Below are 17,674 nucleotides of genomic sequence, written 5' to 3'. Positions count from 1 at the left end.
CCGTCCGGCCCCGGGCCCGGCACGGAGGAGCCAGCCCCCCCCTCACCCGCCCGGCCCCGGGCCCGGCACGGAGGAGCCAGCCCCCCCCTCACCCGCCCGGCCCCGGGCCCGGCGCGACGGAGCTCCTCCCGCCCGGCACCGAGCCCGGCCCAGGCCCGGCGCGACGGAGCCCCCCCCGCCCGGCCCAGGGTCGGGCCCGCACGGAGCCCCCCCCACCCCCGGCCCACACGGAGCCCCCACCGCTGCCCGAACTCACCCACCAGCGCTCTCCGGCCCCCGGCTACGGCCGCGCTGCTCTCTCAGGCGGCTGCCGCAGACGAGGATCGGGAGCCGCCAGGCCTCCAGGAGTCCCGAGGGGATGCCGGCCACCGCAGGGGATGGCTGCCTGCGGCCGGACTGCCGCGGCGCTCCCCGCCCAGCTCCGAGCAGTCTCCGCCGGCCACGGGCTTCCCACGCCGGGCCGCAGAGGGGCCCCGGCACCGCAAAGAGACCCCTCGCGACCCGGCCGCCCCACGCACCTCTCCCACCTCCGCTCCGCCGCGCACGCGCCACCGGAAGCCCGGGCCCCGCGGGGCGGCCCTTAGAGGGCGGCCGGAAGGACCGGCCCCCACCGGCCCCGCCCCCGCGCCGGACCGCCCCCGCGCCCAGCCGGTGAGCGCCAGCGCCCCCTGCTGGCCGGGCCGCGCTCAGCTCGCGAGGGCGCCGAGGGCCGGGCGGGGCGGGACGCGCCGGCTCGGGGCCGGCTCCTTTCGGGGCGAGCGGGCGAGCGAGAGACCCCTGCGGGCCCCGGTCACGGCCGGGCAGAGCCGCGCGCCCTCCGGGAGCGGCTGAACGGGGCTGCCGCTCGTGACACGTACCGAGCCGTCCGCGACGGGAGCGAGCAGAGGAGGAAGGGGCCGGCGGCCGCGGGGCCCTGCCCGCAGGCACGGGGGGGGGGTGCGGGCTGGGGCCCGTGGGGCCGCCCTGCTGGGCCGCTGCCCTGCGCCGCACCGCGCTGGGGGCTGGGGCCCGACCGGCGCCGGGGGACCGGGGGCAGCCACGAGCAGGGGGCCTGAGCTTAGCCACGGCCTGCAAAACACCCCGCAGCGTGAGACGCTGCGAGGCCAAGGTGGTCCTTGGCAATGGGGGCGCCTGGGCTCGGCCTCCGCCGTACCCGTCCTGGGTCTGCGTGGCGTTCCAGGGGAACGGTGTTCTCCTTGTGCGGAAGGTGGGCTGGCCGTTCGGCCGTGCCCCGGCCGTTACCGATACTGCCAGAGGCGCTCGCACGCTCTGGCCCGTTACTGCTGCGGTACCGCGCCGTAGCCGAAAGAAGAGGTGTTGTGTTTTCTCACAGAAAAGCCTCCTACGGTCAGTGGAAGAAATAACCTCCTTCCGTGGCACTGACTCTTTTCGTCCAGTCCATAGCCGGCTTTCGGCTTTTGTCTTTACAGCATTCAGTTTGCTTTCTGCCAAGCTTTCTACCTGCTGTGAAACATTTGGATGTTTTTTTCCTGTTGCTTTTTTTCCCCCCTACTTGCTCCACAACTCCCACACCAACCACCCAGCGCGGCTCGCCTTTCAGCCCCCAGACCCAGGAGCCTTGCCCTGGGACGGCCCGTACATGTCAGCAGAGTTGTTCCAGCTCTCACCCTGTCCCTACCCAGCTGAGGACGTCTGTGTCCGTGAGAGACACCCAGACACTGCCCCTGCAGCGTGGCAGTCCCCTGCCCCGTCAGTGAAAACTGCGGCAATATCGGCTAAGTTTAAAAGCGTCGGCAGGAGGTGCAGGATACGTAAATAAAGCGGCGGTTGGCTGCCGGGTATGGGTGCGATATAAATACATTTTGTTTACAGGCCTTCTTGCCTATTCAGCGTTGAACGGCACCGCAGCCCACCCACCCCGGGGCTCACGGGGCTCGGAGAAGGGTCTCTCCAAGGGCACAACCTAAGGCAGCGCAGGAAGCCCAGCTGCCACGCTCCCAGTCGCTACGGGACGCTTGCTTACAGCTACACCGACGAGGGTGCGGATGAGGCTGGAACTAGCAGAAATGCTGACTCTTCTGGCCTTTTATTTGCGGAAGGCACAGCGCGCGAGCCTCGGCGGCTCACAGGAGAAGCGTGCGGCGCTGCCGGACTCTCATTCTCAGCTCACGTACTACTGCCAAAGCTCCTGCCCTGTGCTGTGCCAGATGCCGGCTGGCGTGAGCACCTGGGCTCCTGAGGGACCCCCTTGTCCTGAGAGCCAGAGGTACTCGCTTCCCTTTGCATGAGGCCTGTAGGAGATAGACCCTGCAATTTAAAAAATCTGTATCAAACGTGGCAGACTCAAAGGGGGGCATTTTAAAAAAGGCAGGTTTGTTTTCTTTTTTAACTTTACGATCTACAGCCTAGCAAAGAGCTCCCTTTCAGTGTCAGTCGCTTGGCCTTCTCCCCTACTGACGAGGTCCCAGCCTCCCGGTGAGATCTCGCTGGAGATATTCTCAGTTTCCCTCAGGTACGGGGCTGCCCTGGCCCGAGGCCAGCGAAGAAGCTGACTTTGCCCGTGCCTGAATCAGCAACACGTCCAGCAGGTGACTTGCAGAGCCCAGGGAACCCTCGTAAAGAGGTCTGGGGGTGGGCCTCGCCACATCTGCGGCATCGGCCGTGGGAAAGGACCGGCGCAGTAAAGCAGGTGGGTGAAACCGCGGTCCGCGCCAATACGTGCTGCTGCCTGGGGCATGGCTTTGCTGCAGGTCAAGTCAGATGCTCTCTGTAAGAGTCAGTCAGGGCAAAGGCAGCAGCAGATGTCTTTTCTGCTCATTTTAACAAAGGCTGGACGGAGCCCATAGAGGAAGGCACTACGCGTCTTGCTGGGTCTGTTTGCCTGCCTTCTCGTAAGCCGTCGCGGAAACTTGCACGAGCAAAGCCTGTGCAAGCTGATGACAGCCACGCACGGTTGAAGAGGGAGCAGACGGTGAGAGCAGAGGTGCGCGCTCAGGCTGTGCGCTGGAAGCTAATGCTAATGCTGCAAAATAAAGAGTGGATTTTCTTTTTTGGGTTTAGGTGAGCGCTAAACATGACATGTGCGTGTGTGCGTGTGTCTCTCGCAGGTTTTTGTCATACACCCCACCCCCCCCGCCCCAAAAAAACCACCCGCACATGCCACGCGTTAAACAGTGGTTTTCCATTGTACTTAGACGTGCTTACATAGGTGTGTTGGTTTTTTTCTTTTTTAATGCAGAAACAGCAATACGATAGATTTAATACAGCTAGCAATTAGATGGGTGTAGCTTTAGAGCGTCGGCTGTTTACAAAGCAACTGCACACCTTCTTTAACTCACAGTTTAAACAGGTAAACTTGCAGTGCATCACACGTGCTTTGTACAGTCACGGTCCACACGGCAGGCCAGATGCTTCCCCCTGCCTTGTCCTTGTTCCCCCGACTCCGACGGGACCGCCGAGGCCACCCTGGGGACAGCGCCGCTTTCTAGCAGCTGGGTTGCTTGCCTGGACGCCCCACAGACAAACAGTCATTGCCCCACTGAACCTCTTCTCAAATATTTTCCTAGCCCTGCAGGCCCCAGGTCCTTTGGTTCATATTTCCTTTTTTCCGGGCTTGATGCACAGGACCGACGATTTCCAGAAACAGAAACAGAGGCTGATTCAGTCCAGGCTAAACATTCTCTGACCTAAACCAAACTGCCTTCGAAGAGATAGCTGTACTGTAGGCACCACCTCGGGAACAGAAGTTGCCCTGTCATTAAAAAAAAAAAAAAAAAAAAAGCAGGAAAACAAGGCATTTCAGGCTGAGGAGGCTGAACGGTGTGCTGGGGGCGGTGGGGGGCTGGAAAGAAACAGTTCAGACGATTAGAGCGAGCTTGGCGTTGCAAAGCGTGCCATTATTTTTAATTCGGCAGTCAGAAGAAAATAGATTCTGACACTGATTTCCTGTGTGCTGCGGGAGTTCTCTCCTCAGCATTCCTGTGCACCATTTTACTTTTGTGTCCCGTCCGCTTCGCTTTTGCGCTGTAGCTCTCCGGTTCTAGCTACGCTTCCCACCACCCCCATTACGCTTTGACAAGCCCAGCTCTCACTGTGCTTCCCTTCCCTTCCCTTCCCTTCCCTTCCCGTATGCGCGTGCAGGGAAAAGCCCGCGCGTCTGCCACTACAGGACACGCTCTGGGGGGCAGGAGAGATGACGACGCTCCCTGACAGAGGACACAGCTGAGGGGCGGTCCGCCGGGGCCGGGGAGATGGCAGCACCTTCCCTCAGCTGCCCCATCCGAGCACAGGTGCAGGTGCGCACTGAGGAGAGACAAGCAGGCAGGAGCCGCAGAGCGAGAGAGAAAATAAAATTCACGGGTGGGTGCTACTTGCGTCTCATTTTTAGCGCAAGACATTAATTCTCAGCACATTCTTGGAGCTGCCCCTTTGGGACTCACGGAGAAGAGGGAGGTTGGCCACGCGGTGCAGCCCAGCTCTGCTTCCCCTAAATGGTTTTACTGTTCAGGTGTTGCCCTAATCTGGCCGGTACCCCCGCAAAGAGTTTGGGATTTCTGCTGCCTCTCCGGGCCAGCCACAGACCCCGACTTCATCGCAGCGAATGACCCTGCACTCGTCAGAGCGGTTGCCGAGTCACATCCCGCTGCCTTCCCTGCAGAACTGGAGACCCTTTTTCAGCCCTTGCCCCCTCTTCTCTCAGCTCGTCGCCCATCCCTTTATCAGTGCCGGCACCGATCCTGCCTCCAGCTCGCCCTGTCCCCACCTGCGAGCGCCCAACAGGAGCTAAATGTCTCCTCAAGGATGCACGGAAGAGACGCGCAGGTAACCCAGCACAGACCCCCTGCAAACATCTTCTTTCCATTTGCTTTCCTCTCCTGACACGAAGGGATGACTTAGGAAAAGCGTACTGCTCGCATTTCACCTGCACCGCTTCTACTTTCACTCTCGCTCTCCTTGGCAGTAATTAATAGCGGTGGCGGGGGGGGCTGGGGCATTCCCCCAAAGCGGCTGCGGTTACATCCGGGCGGTTGTGGCACTCCATTAGCTTTGTAATTTTTAAATCTAAATCTTCTGGAATTGTTAGTTCTGGTCAGGAATCACCCGTACCTGCAAATTTTCTTAATGCCTACGCTTGACCCCAGCCACTGTTTAACAGCTCACCTTTATTTCTCTTCATTTAAGAACCCAAAGCTTCGTTTACTGCTTGGGCTGGAAGCAGGAGCTGTCGCTGCCTCCGAACTTTCTAACAGCCCTGTTACAATTTCAGTACTACCCGCTCCCAATTTAGCTTTCCGGGTCGATTTTCATTCTAGATTCTAAAATTTCCTTATTTTGTTTCTGATCAGGAGTCATTAATGCCTGCAGTTGATTTAATAACGGCTGCATTTAGATTGAGCTATTAATGACTCGCAACTCTATTTATGGCATAAAAAAGGGCTGCCTTTATATTTTTTTTAATTACAGATTAGGAATAATGACTGCCTGGTTTGTTCAGTAATAGCTGCGATTAAATTGAGTCACGACTCCTCCCTAAATAATATGTGTTTATTTGCACTCTAACAATTTAACCTCCCCTTCACTGGTCAGGGGCACCGACAAGTGCCCGCGCGTACCTCCGCGCCCCCTGCGCCGGCTCCCCAGGGAGCAGCCTCGTACCCTGACCAGAGTCTGCAGCGGCCCGTTGTCGGCCCAGCTCCTCGCCCTCGAGCGGCGGATCCGCTGCTGCCCAGAGGGGACGGAAATGGCGCGGGGTAAATGATAATGTGAAATGATAAGCGAATAAAATGATCTCACAAGGGGGAAGAAAACCAGCAAAGCAAAAACCAAACCCCAAACAGAACACCATACCACTAAACCGCCTCACCGCCCCCTCAGCGCCCAAAACAGCATCCCGGGAGAAAAAAAGCAAAGCAGGCCACAAGGGACCTTTCTAGTACAGCTGCTGCCAAAGAGCGCCAAGCTCTGGAAGCCTTACCTCAGGCAACGCCTCCGCTTCTCTAAACGCCAGAGCACGCCTGCCCGGGGGGCTGAGACAGCCCCAGAGCTGCGACCGCCCGAGGGAACACGGGAGCCCCGGCGCCAGAGGAGCCCGGGGGCAGCGAGAGCTGCCCGAGCCCCGGCTGGGGCTCTTCGACCCCCGGGCCCCGCCCCCGCCCTTCCCACAGCGCCCCGCGAAAGGGGCGGGCCGAGCCCCCCGAGGGGGGAAGGCCCCGGGAGCCGTACGGGAGCCGCCTGGAGTTCCCGGCGCGGGAGGGGGGGGGAGAGAAAACACCCAAACCGAGCCCCCCCCCGAGCGGAGCAAACACAGGCTCGGGCCGTTGCCGGGGGGCGGGGCCTGTCGCTAAGGGGAGAGAGCCGGCACCGCCCCCCGGGCCGTTGCCAGGGGGTGGGGCCTGTCGCTAAGGGGAGAGAGCCGGCACCGCCCCCCGGGCCGTTGCCAGGGGGTGGGGCCTGTCGCTAAGGGGAGAGAGCCGGCACCGCCCCCGGGCCGTTGCCAGGGGGCGGGGCCTGTCGCTAAGAGGAGAGAGCCGGCACCGCCCCCCGGGCCGTTGCCAGGGGGCGGGGCCTGTCGCTAAGGGGAGAGAGCCGGCACCGCCCCCCGGGCCGTTGCCAGGGGGCGGGGCCTGTCGCTAAGGGGAGAGAGCCGGCACCGCCCCCCGGGCCGTTGCCAGGGGGTGGGGCCTGTCGCTAAGGGGAGAGAGCCGGCACCGCCCCCCGGGCCGTTGCCAGGGGGCTGGGCCTGTCGCTAAGGGGATAGAGCCGGCACCGCCCCCCGGGCCGTTGCCAGGGGGCGGGGCCTGTCGCTAAGGGGAGAGAGCCGGCACCGCCCCCCGGGCCGTTGCCAGGGGGCGGGGCCTGTCGCTAAGGGGAGAGAGCCGGCACCGCCCCCTGGGCCGTTGCCAGGGGCGGGGCCTGTCGCTAAGGGGAGAGAGCCGGCACCGCCCCCCGGGCCGTTGCCAGGGGGCGGGGCCTGTCGCTAAGAGGAGAGAGCCGGCACCGCCCCCCGGGCCGTTGCCAGGGGGCGGGGCCTGTCGCTAAGGGGAGAGAGCCGGCACCGCCCCCCGGGCCGTTGCCAGGGGGCTGGGCCTGTCGCTAAGGGGAGAGAGCCGGCACCGCCCCCCGGGCCGTTGCCAGGGGGCGGGGCCTGTCGCTAAGGGGAGAGAGCCGGCACCGCCCCCCGGGCCGTTGCCAGGGGGCGGGGCCTGTCGCTAAGGGGAGAGAGCCGGCACCGCCCCCCGGGCCGTTGCCAGGGGGCTGGGCCTGTCGCTGAGGGGAGAGAGCCGGCACCGCCCCCCGGGCCGTTGCCAGGGGGCGGGGCCTGTCGCTAAGGGGAGAGAGCCGGCACCGCCCCCCGGGCCGTTGCCAGGGGGCGGGGCCTGTCGCTAAGGGGAGAGAGCCGGCACCGCCCCCTGGGCCGTTGCCAGGGGCGGGGCCTGTCGCTAAGGGGAGAGAGCCGGCACCGCCCCCCGGGCCGTTGCCAGGGGGCGGGGCCTGTCGCTAAGGGGAGAGAGCCGGCACCGCCCCCCGGGCCGTTGCCAGGGGGCGGGGCCTGTCGCTAAGGTGGGTGGGGCCAGGTGGGTCAGCCATCAGACCGCCTGCCCGCCCATCGCCGGGGGCGGGGCCCGTTGCTAAGAGCGTGGCGAGGAGTATCAGCACCACCCTCACCGGGCTATCGCAAGGGGTCAACACCTGTCGCTAAGGGCTGTGGTACACGGCTCCAGCCCCCACGGTGCCGTCACCAGGTAGCGGGGGGGGGGGTGTCACTAAGTGGCGGGGAGAAGTGAGCGCGGCGAAGTGTCGCTACAGCCCGTGCACGGCTGCTGGCTGCAGTACCGCGGTTTGGTCGCACGGTGGCGGCAGAGAGCAGAAAAGGGCGCCACTGCGCATGCGCGGCTGCCCGCCTGCAGTACCGCGGGTTGGTCGCACGGTGGCGGTAGAGAGCTAAAATGGCGCCACTGCGCATGCGCGGCTCCCCGCCTGCAGTACCGCGCCTTGGTCGCACGGTGGCGGTAGAGAGCTAAAATGGCGCCACTGCGCATGCGCGGCTCCCCGCCTGCAGTACCGCGCCTTGGTCGCACGGTGGCGGTAGAGAGCTAAAATGGCGCCACTGCGCATGCGCGGCTGCCCGCCTGCAGTACCGCTGTTTGGTCGCACGGTGGCGGTAGAGAGCAGAAAAGGGCGTCACTGCGCATGCGCGGCTGCCCGCCTGCAGTACCGCGGTTTGGTCGCACGGTGGCGGTAGAGAGCAGAAAAGGGCGCCACTGCGCATGCGCGGCTGCCCGGCTGCAGTACCGCGGTTTGGCCGCACGGTGGCGGCAGAGAGCAGAAAAGGGCGCCACTGCGCATGCGCGGCCGCCCGCCTGCAGTACCAGCATCTGCTTGCACGGCAACAGCAGCGGCCAGAGGAAAACTTCACCCTCGGGAACGGGCGGCTTCCCGTCTGCCGTACCCGGTTATGATCGACCGGTGACTGCCGCGATCGGATAAGGGGCGGGTGGAAATCTCTACCAGGGTAGCGGAGCTCCCGCCTGCAGTCCCGGGGTTCGGTCGCTCGGTGAAAGCAGCGCGCAGAAAACAACAGGTGGCCAGTGCGCATGCGCGGCTGCCCGCCTGCAGTACCGCGCCTTGGTCGCACGGTGACGGCAGAGCTAAAATGGCGCCACTGCGCATGCGCGGCTGCCCGCCTGCAGTACCGCGGTTTGGGCGCACGGTGGCGGTAGAGAGCAGAAAAGGGCGCCTCTGCGCATGCGCGGCTGCCCGCCTGCAGTACCGCGCCTTGGTCGCACGGTGGCAGCAGAGAGCAGCAAAGGCGCCACTGCGCATGCGCACTGTCCTCCCGCCTGCCCCACTCGCCCCCACCCCACGCCCGAGGGAGGAGAAGCAGCACAAACCACCTGGGGAAAAAGGTCCCCTTTCCCACCCCCACACCCCCCCCGGAGTAAGCCCCATCAGTTGCTGTAGGCCTGCGGCATCAGGGCTGGGACAGGGAGAGCAGCAAGTCCTGGAGGGTTAAAGAAGAAAATCCATCAGGGGAACACAGCTGCCCTTCTGAAGGCAGGCTGCCCGGGGTGAGGGGGGCAGCTGTGCATCGGGGCACAGGGCAGCCAGGCAGACCAGATGCCAGCGGCTGCCCTGCAAAGGAGTTGTGCGCTGCTGAGCCTTGGGCTTCGTTGGCTTGGCAGCGCCTCGCCTCGCCTCTGCTCATCCTGCGTAAGCACGAGGCTTCAGCGAGCACAGAACAGGAGGCCAGGGGAAGCGGGGGGGAGGAATGTCACCGGGGAAAAAAAGTCATGCAGGGGGGCCATCTCAGGGGACAGCGTCTGGGAGGTCACAGACACACGCAGAGGGAGGGCGGGGGAGGAGGCGGACACTGCCGGACAGGGGCATGTCTGGGCAGACACGCCATGGGGAACATGCATGGGGATGACTGACACCAGGGGGGTCCCCCCAGGATAATCCACAACGGGCAACTCACCTGGGCTCACCTGCAGCAGATGATCCGCTCCAGATAACCGACCCACTCCGGAGAATCCATTCCGGATAAGCCCCAGCAATGCCCCTCAAACTGCTGCTGTTTCACCCCAAATTTTCCCCAATTTGGGGTTTTTGGGGCGGTCGTTTGGTGGTGGTGATTTCTGTTTGGATGGCTTGGCTTTTTTTGTTGTTGGGGGTTTTGGGGGTTTTACCTTATGGAAAAGCAAAAAAAGCCAAAGGAACAAAGTTGGGATTGCTTTTCCAAACGGTTCACTTCTGGGTCTCTTTGGCCCTTTCCACAACAAAGAAATCGGTGATTTTTGCTCCTGGTTTTGTGCATGAGAATGGTTAGTGGGGTTCCAACCCATCCAACCCCCCACCGCTTTTTTTCCCCCCCCCTTCCTTTCCAGCTGCACAAACCCAGCAGGAGTGGGCTTTCCCAGGAGCCCCCAATTGTTTTCTTTCCCCCAAACCTGTTTGGGTGTTTTGCCTGTTTGGGGTTTTTCACCCCCCATTGCAGACCCAGACTTGGGGGCTTTGGGGTGTTTGTCTGCCCTGGCAGCAGCTCCCAGGCTGCCTGCGCAGCCCCAGAGGGGGAAGTCCCCATCTGGGGGAATCGGCCCCAAATCGGGATGGGAGAAGGAGAACGGGAAAGGGGCAGCATTTGAAAGCGCTTTTGTGTCTTCAGTTGATTGGGGGGTGGGGGTGGGGTGTGTGTCCAATTTTTAAATCCTCTCTATAAACATCTCTGTCAACATGGTTTCTTTGCATTTTAAAACCTTATATAGCATAGACATTTGCACTTGTGTGTCTACTTACACATCCTTACAGAGTACATCTATAGTTTATATATACTATCTATTTTACATTTACATACAACACCTGTTTAGACTTAGCTATTAAATTTACACTTACACCTACTTAGGCTATTTACACTTACACAGCATATCTATTTACACATACCTGTTCAGACTTCCATATTAACACGTATATAAACCACCTATTTAGGCTAGCTATCTGCTTACTTACCCTTTGACACTTCAATCTTTTTCGACTTCTCTATTTAGACATCTACTTACAGTTATACCTAGGCTTATTTCACTCTATATAACCTCTATTTAGATTACACATCTGCTTAGACTATGTAACACACACTAAGCGTAGATGCTCGCTCTAGCCAGACTTTCTTCTGCTTTGAATTCCTTCATCTATCCTTTTTCTTCATTTTAAACTCCTTTATTTTTTAATTTAGATATTTAGACAGTCGAGTTACTTTTGTGGTTTAAAACCCTGTATCTCAATGTAGAATTTTTGTATCCTGAAATCCGTTATATAATATAGGAGAGAGAAGTTCTTATTTTAAAATCCCTTTATACATCTATCAATTAATATGACATGTCAATATATATAAAATAAGAGGTTTTTGTAATAGCCCCCCTCAATTTTCAGGCATTTTGGGGCTGCAACCCCCCTTTTTGGGGGGGAACCCCTACATGACGCCCCCACTCACCTGTTCCTCTGACGCATTATCAGCTCCCCCAGTGACACCGGGGCGCCCCGCATGACATCATCACACCGCCCCCCCCCCCCCCAATTTTATTCACCCCCAAGAAGGGCACTAAACAAGGGAATCTACTCCAACCTGCAGCTCATTACTTTAATAGTGCCATTTACAAAGGTACACACACACACACACACCCCACCCCCCAGAAAAGGGGGAGCTCTGCTAAAATCTAAAAGGTGGGGCAGCCCCCCAAACAGCTGCAGCCCCCCCAGCCCCTGTCCGCAGGCTAGCGGCCGCCCCACGGCGGAGCGGGAGCGTGCCAGAGGACGGTGTCACGTCTCTCTCGGGCTCTGCTCAGACATGTTCCCGCGCTGGGACGGGCTCCCCGGGGCGACAAACAGCCCCGGCCCCTGGGGGCCCCGACTCTCCCCACCAGGCAGCCCTCGCGGCCGCACCTGCGGGGCACCCGCTGGAGACAGAGCCGGGAGCCCCCAGGCAGAGGGATGGCCCCTTACCTTCACCACGCTTAACGACCGGCAGGCAAACCCGGGCCGGGGGGCATCTCTTGAGCATCACGAGACACTGAGAAGACATCTGAAAAACAGAAATCCCAAACTATATTTCAGCACGTGAATAAAATAGCACAGAAGAAAATGGAGGAACTCAGTCAGCACAAGGGATAGGAAGGAAATTGAGCCGCAGCAAGATTCTGGGCAAACGGGTCATGTCAAAACACAACACCTCCTTTAAAAGCTAGAGGGACTGGAACACTTGAAAACGGTATTAAGACTAACCGATACCATTTTGAACAGATTCTTCGCGTAACACTGAACGCTCTGGCTGGTGCTGGAAAACGTCTCATCCCTTCCTTACGGCACCGCTGCGGGGAGATAACCCCGTGAGGCTGCGGGGCAAAGTTGTACCGTAACCGGAACCTCCGCTTACAGATCCGCCGCAGCAGCTACAGCCCTCGCCCTGCCGCCGCACGTCTTGCTGCCTGGCTCCATGAAGCCTGAAGCGAAGCGTCAAACTTGAAAGAGTAACGTAAAAAATTAAGAATAAATCTCAGTAATGCACTTTGTGCTGAGAAGGCGGGCGCGTGTTTACGCACATCCAATATGAGCGTCTAGGCTCTGAAAGCTTTCCATTTTCCTTCTGCGTTCATTTAACTCACACAGCCGTTCACACCCGCCATAAGATTATCTATCTCCAAAATACACAGCAGCAACGTGACTGGGGGGTTTTGGCGTGTTATGGAGTCGGGAGGGACGTCCGCCCAGCTGCCCCGCCCGAGAGATGCTGCTGAACTGCCAGGGAAACGCGCATCCAAAGCGAGACTGAAATAAAATACTTAAGAGCGCTCCCTCAAAATACCGGCAGGAAAAAACCGCCCCCACCCCAACATTCAGTCGCCCCTCGTTAAATATTTACAACAAATACCTACCTGCTTAATTACACCTAACAAATCGTACGCTACATCTGCTCGGCAGTTACAGCTGAAACAGCGCAAGTCACGTCGTAAATCAGACGCTGTTAGCTTTTTTTAAACTTTCATTTATGACAGAAGAATCGGTGAGTTAAGAGATCCCCGATACGGTTTTAATTCTTTTGGGGAAAAAAAATACCACAACAAAAACCCACGCAAATCAAATCCCCAGTGTTGCAATACATGGGGCTACCAAGAAGGACCGGCAGATATGCTAATGCGTTTGGCTGTACCGAAGCATGCAGGGGAACCGTATTTTTATGGGATCTCGACTGTTACAACTGAGAACCCAAGCACTACCAATGCCATCAACATTTGGAGTATGTGCTGTGCTTGGATCTCCGCAAGGACCATTGATTTTTTCATCTTAGAAAAAAAAGCAGTACTTCGCAAGTCTTGTGCTGATGAGTTCTACTGACAAAGACATTGTCTCTAAGATGCACTCTGATGGCAAGTTCATAGAATGCAACCTCACTGAATAAGAAATATCTCAATTTTTCAAGATCTCTTCCTAACAAAAGTCACACTGTGGGGCTTTCAGATGGGCCAGATTATGAATCCTTTCACAACAAGAAACACACCAGCTAACCAGGATATTCTCGCAGTGGCCAGGTGCCTCTTCATCACGTGAAAAAAAAAACCAACAAAAAAAAACACCCCAAAAAACACCAGAGCCAGCAATAAGTATCACACGGGTCAACACAGCTCTCTTCCAGAGCACCCCCCTCATCAAAAGGAACATGCCCATCGGCTCACCTGCTCTGCACAGGTTCCAGCATCACACCCCGCTTCCGTCATCGCTTGTGGCACCAAATGTATCAACACACAGTAAACTACCGTTACGCTCGTGAGAAATCACCGCCCCGTGACTTCCTCATTACTACCCAGCTCGCTTCTAATGCTCATACGCCGTTCCAAAGACGGCCCACGTGTTACCTACAAAACTGAAGAGCTCGACGACGGACCACAGCATTCTCTGGTCTCAGATGCTGGCCGCTGCCCCACCTTCTCAGACCTCTCATAGGCACGCGGCAGCACCGCTCCGAGCCTGCCAGCGGCACCTGCAAAAAGCCAAGCGAAAAGGCACCTCCCGAGATGCTGCCCGATGCCACAGCCTGCCCGCACCGATCCCCGTCTCGCACCCCTTTCCCTCGACAGCCTCCCTCCCAGCCTACGCTACGCCACTTCCAGGTGCCGTGTCCAGCTCGCCCGCCGTCCGTAACACCCAAACAACACGCATTGCTTATAACTTCCCCAGCAACACAACACCTCAGAAAAGAGCTGCTACTTCAGCCCACCAATCACCACTCGCCTTGCTCGACTTGCCTCCTTTGCTCATTGCTACGCTACTTCAAACCCAAACCAAAAGACAAACGCAAGGAGCAACGGAGTCATAGAGCCATCGGTCACATCTTCCCTCTATATACACCACGCACCACCTCACCCGCTTACATCGGTCCCCTCAGTTCCCCTCCGTCGCCCTGCACGACTCGTCCCTCGGCATCTCCAAAACCAATACCAAACAAGTCGCCTGGTTGCACAGCAGTACCTTAACGGTTCCTGAAGACCGACTATAACCTGCCATCAAAACAAACATATGACTTCAAACATGAAGCCCTACGCACGTACAAGCTTGAACACCCTGCAGAGGTAATCTGCTCAGCTGAACTCTAGCCGCCTCTCCCAGACAGCTACGGTCACGGCCTCCGAGCCCACAAAATGTCACGGTGATTACGGTCCTCGCCCGCTGAGGAGGGCCACTCAATCCGAGATGACGGTACAACCTTTCCCCCAACAGCCTTGGCACAGCAACAGATGAACCCTAACCTCTCATCGCTGTGCCACCTACCCGACTCTACAGGGCCAGCAAGGCGGTCCGAGACAAACTCAAACGCACACACCAACGCTATGAGAAACGCTACAAACTGCGCGCCTCCGAGACGAGAGAACGCTCTCGGCAAACAGAGAGACAACTGGACGGAAGAGCTCGTCCAGCAACAAGACCTGCGGAACCCTGGCAGTGACGCAAGGAGGCCCTAACGCGATCCAAAAAGATTAGAAGAGCGTCAGGGCCCGTGACAAGAAGTTCCTCTCAAAACTGAGAGGGAGGAGGCACAAGAAGCCCAGCTACAAGACCTAAGACTGTAAGGATGCAGGAAAGAAATCACGCTCCCTGAAAATGGACAGCAACAGAGCAGAGCTGTTCATGCATCTGGGAACGACGCCGCAGACAACTGCCCAGAAACTCCTCAAACACCAGAGTGACCCACACTTTAAACTGTAACGCAAAAAATGAGGCACCCGATGGGCGCCGGCCCCACAATTAGAACCTTGCCAGCCCCTAGGGATAGCGCTGTGCTCCTGAGAGCAAAGAGAACAAAGTCACCAGCCCCATGAGCCTCCTCACTGCGACCCAGCTCACCTGAAATGCTCCTCAAATAGCCTTCAGTCGCATCTTCCCTTTAATCCTGCACACGGACCCGCCGCCTTAGTGTGCTCTACTCAGCTCTGCTCTATCACCCTGCACAGCTCCATCTTCATCCTCTGCAAGAACAGCATGATAGAACAAGTCACCTGGACGCACAGCAACAGCTTAACCATTCCACAGGTCTTGCTTCCACGTAGGAATACCATCTAGAGCCCAACTACTGCATGCCATTAAAGGAAATACCTTCAATCAAATGTTAAGCCCCACGCACGTACAAGCTTGAACAGCTGAGAGATGCCCTCTGCTCAGCTAGCACTCTAGCTGCCTCTCCCAGACGGCTACGGTCATCCCCTCGGCACCCACAAAACGCCCCGGAAATTACCGTCCTCGCCCGCTGCCAACGGCCACTCGCTCCAACGAGGGTTGTACGGGCGTTGCCAAAACAGTCTACGCACATTAACGTTAACCATATACTCTTATTGCTGTTCTTTCCCCCGCTCTACCATTGCTACACCCCCAGGCGGAGGAGCAGCTCTGACACAGGCATCGACGTGCACGGACCGACACTGCTCACAAATACTACAAGCGACGTGATCGCGGCACCTCAGAAAATTCTCACCGAGACCACGGACTTCCGGCCCAGAGATGCCACCGGGCGAGAAGATCTGCAGGGCAGCGAGGAAGCAGCTATAGCATCCGCGGAGATGTCACGTACCATCACCACCTGCGAAAAAACCATATACCCACAACTAGGACGACGCACGAGCGACGAGCCGCTCTTAAAGACCTCAGAACGTTCAGGTGCAGGGAACAGGTCCCAGAAAAGGGCCCTGCGTATTCAGACTGCTCTTCAGCAGCAGTACTGAGGCCGCCTTAATCACCGCCGCAAAAAGATGACCTTCTATAAAGGTCTAATATTTAAGACACAAGACAAATCTATGCAGTAGACTTAAAATGCGAGAAAGGAAGCTCTCGGTTACCATTATGCCGATGAGCCAGGGCTTGCAAAACCCTCAATATTGCTACCTAGGTGCCTGCTCAGCACGGAGAACAGACACATCGAGACCCGAGTACAGGAAGGAACAAAGACAGACTACAAAATCCACACAACAGCACAAGCACAGGCAGGAACTCCCCTGCCTGGCAGATGCTTCTGTTTTGCAGAAAGGACAACACAACCTCTCTCGGCCCAAACGTGTCCGGTCTCTGAACGGTCCCCTCCACTGATTTGACAACCCCTGCCTGCCCCCCCTGCGCTTCCCGCAACCGACCGGCCACCTGCACAAAGACCGCATCGGCCCCTCAGCTTCGCTTCCAAATCCGGGGGCTCAAAAGCCATCCTTTAAAAAGGCCACACAGGCTACGTAGGATGGGGCTGCGGTCACACGGACACTCTTCATCTCCAAACGTGCGGTGCCATCACTCAGCGTCGCACCACTCAACGCCGGCCACTTCCGCAACGACAGCCTCCTCGGAAGCGCCGTGAACTTCCGCTCGCCCACGCTCTAATGAGGCTGGATGTCGTGGCCGCCGCCACCTACGGCGCCTAGAGAACCAGAGAGACAAGGTGACCGCTGCGCCTGGAAGCGGCCGCCCGCTCACAAACAATTCCACACCTCAAAAATAACCGCTGCTACAGTTTCCTGTTCATCGCTCACCTTGCCCGACGAGCTCGGGGCAGACATCCCGCTTTGCATGTAGTTTTGTGAGTCCCTTCGTTAACTAGTCACATAGGTGCTCGCACTGCACGACCCCTCCGTTGTCACGTGCTGACCTACCTTCTCACGATGCTCTGTTCGCCCCCTCCCTCCCGTGTCCGGCTCCCTGCCGTGCATCTCCACCAACAGCCACATTCCAGACTCATCCTTTCCCCTACCATGCCAACACGGCTCCCTCACCTCCCGATCCGTGCCTCCCGGGTCAGTGGCCGCGTCAGGCACCTGCTCGCATACTCGGTCCGTCCCCGATGGCTGGGAACTGTCACCTTCAATGCCGGGCCCACTTCTGGGGAAATACGGAGAGGCACACAGATATTAGACACTGCTTTCCAAAAGCAAGAGCTCACCACGCAAAACAAACTAACAAATCGTTTTGACTGACTTGTTTGGCAACACAGAGACCCCAAAGGCAGAAATCCCAGACGAGTGACCGCACAGCCCGCCCCGTCACAGCACACGACGCCATCTGCTCGCCTTTGCTGCCACGCCTCGCTCGACTGTCCTGCTTAACCCTAGACCTATGACTTAAAGTGCAAGAAAAAGTCAAACCACGCAACACACAAAAATTACACCGATAGGGCAAACACCAAAAGCAGTACGGGAAGCAAACGGGCGTGGCTGGTGTAGTGACACACTCTCCCTTTGTAGGTAACTCACTCCTGAGCGACTCCGTGAACAGCCGCGTGGAGAACCTCTCGGCAGACAGCACGCTCGAGCGGCCGCGCTGACACGTACGGGGAAGGAGACTGGGCTACCGGAGGCTGCTTGCACACAGAACGCGACCATTAGCTAACACTTGAACACCCCTTTCCCAACCATCCCCCGGTACCAAGACTTCAAAAACCCCTCCTCTCCTGAACTGTCAGGGAAGGAACCTCACTCCTTCCCGACAGCTCCCGCCCTGTATTTGCACCCCTAAAGCCCCTCTGTCAGCCGCTCCTCGGGAGCTGCCCTTCCCACCTCTGCCCCGCGCTCTGCGAGCACCTCCCACCTTCCGGCTTCCCGCAGACTCCGTGCTCTCTACAGGCCCACAAAATAACAGAAGCCCCGATGCTTATAATCTACGAGGGACCTGCCGCAAGCTGCAAAGGTTCTCGGGACAA

The 17,674-nt window shown here is 58.6% G+C and overlaps 1 long non-coding RNA gene across 1 annotated transcript; it reads right to left on the bottom strand.

Moving 5' to 3' along the window:
- Positions 1-2,915: 2,915 nt before the first annotated feature.
- LOC135310203 (uncharacterized) lies at positions 2,916-6,214 on the bottom strand. Its single transcript, XR_010370387.1, has 3 exons — positions 5,936-6,214; positions 5,574-5,682; positions 2,916-3,712 (listed from the first exon to the last, which is right to left on the bottom strand). It is a non-coding gene; the product is annotated as an uncharacterized LOC135310203 (long non-coding RNA).
- Between the last annotated feature and the right edge of the window lie 11,460 nt (positions 6,215-17,674).

The sequence above is a fragment of the Phalacrocorax carbo genome, chromosome 31 (assembly GCF_963921805.1).
Source record: "Phalacrocorax carbo chromosome 31, bPhaCar2.1, whole genome shotgun sequence".
Taxonomy (NCBI): Eukaryota; Metazoa; Chordata; class Aves; order Suliformes; family Phalacrocoracidae; genus Phalacrocorax; species Phalacrocorax carbo.
This window is presented reverse-complemented; position numbering and strand designations above follow the sequence as displayed.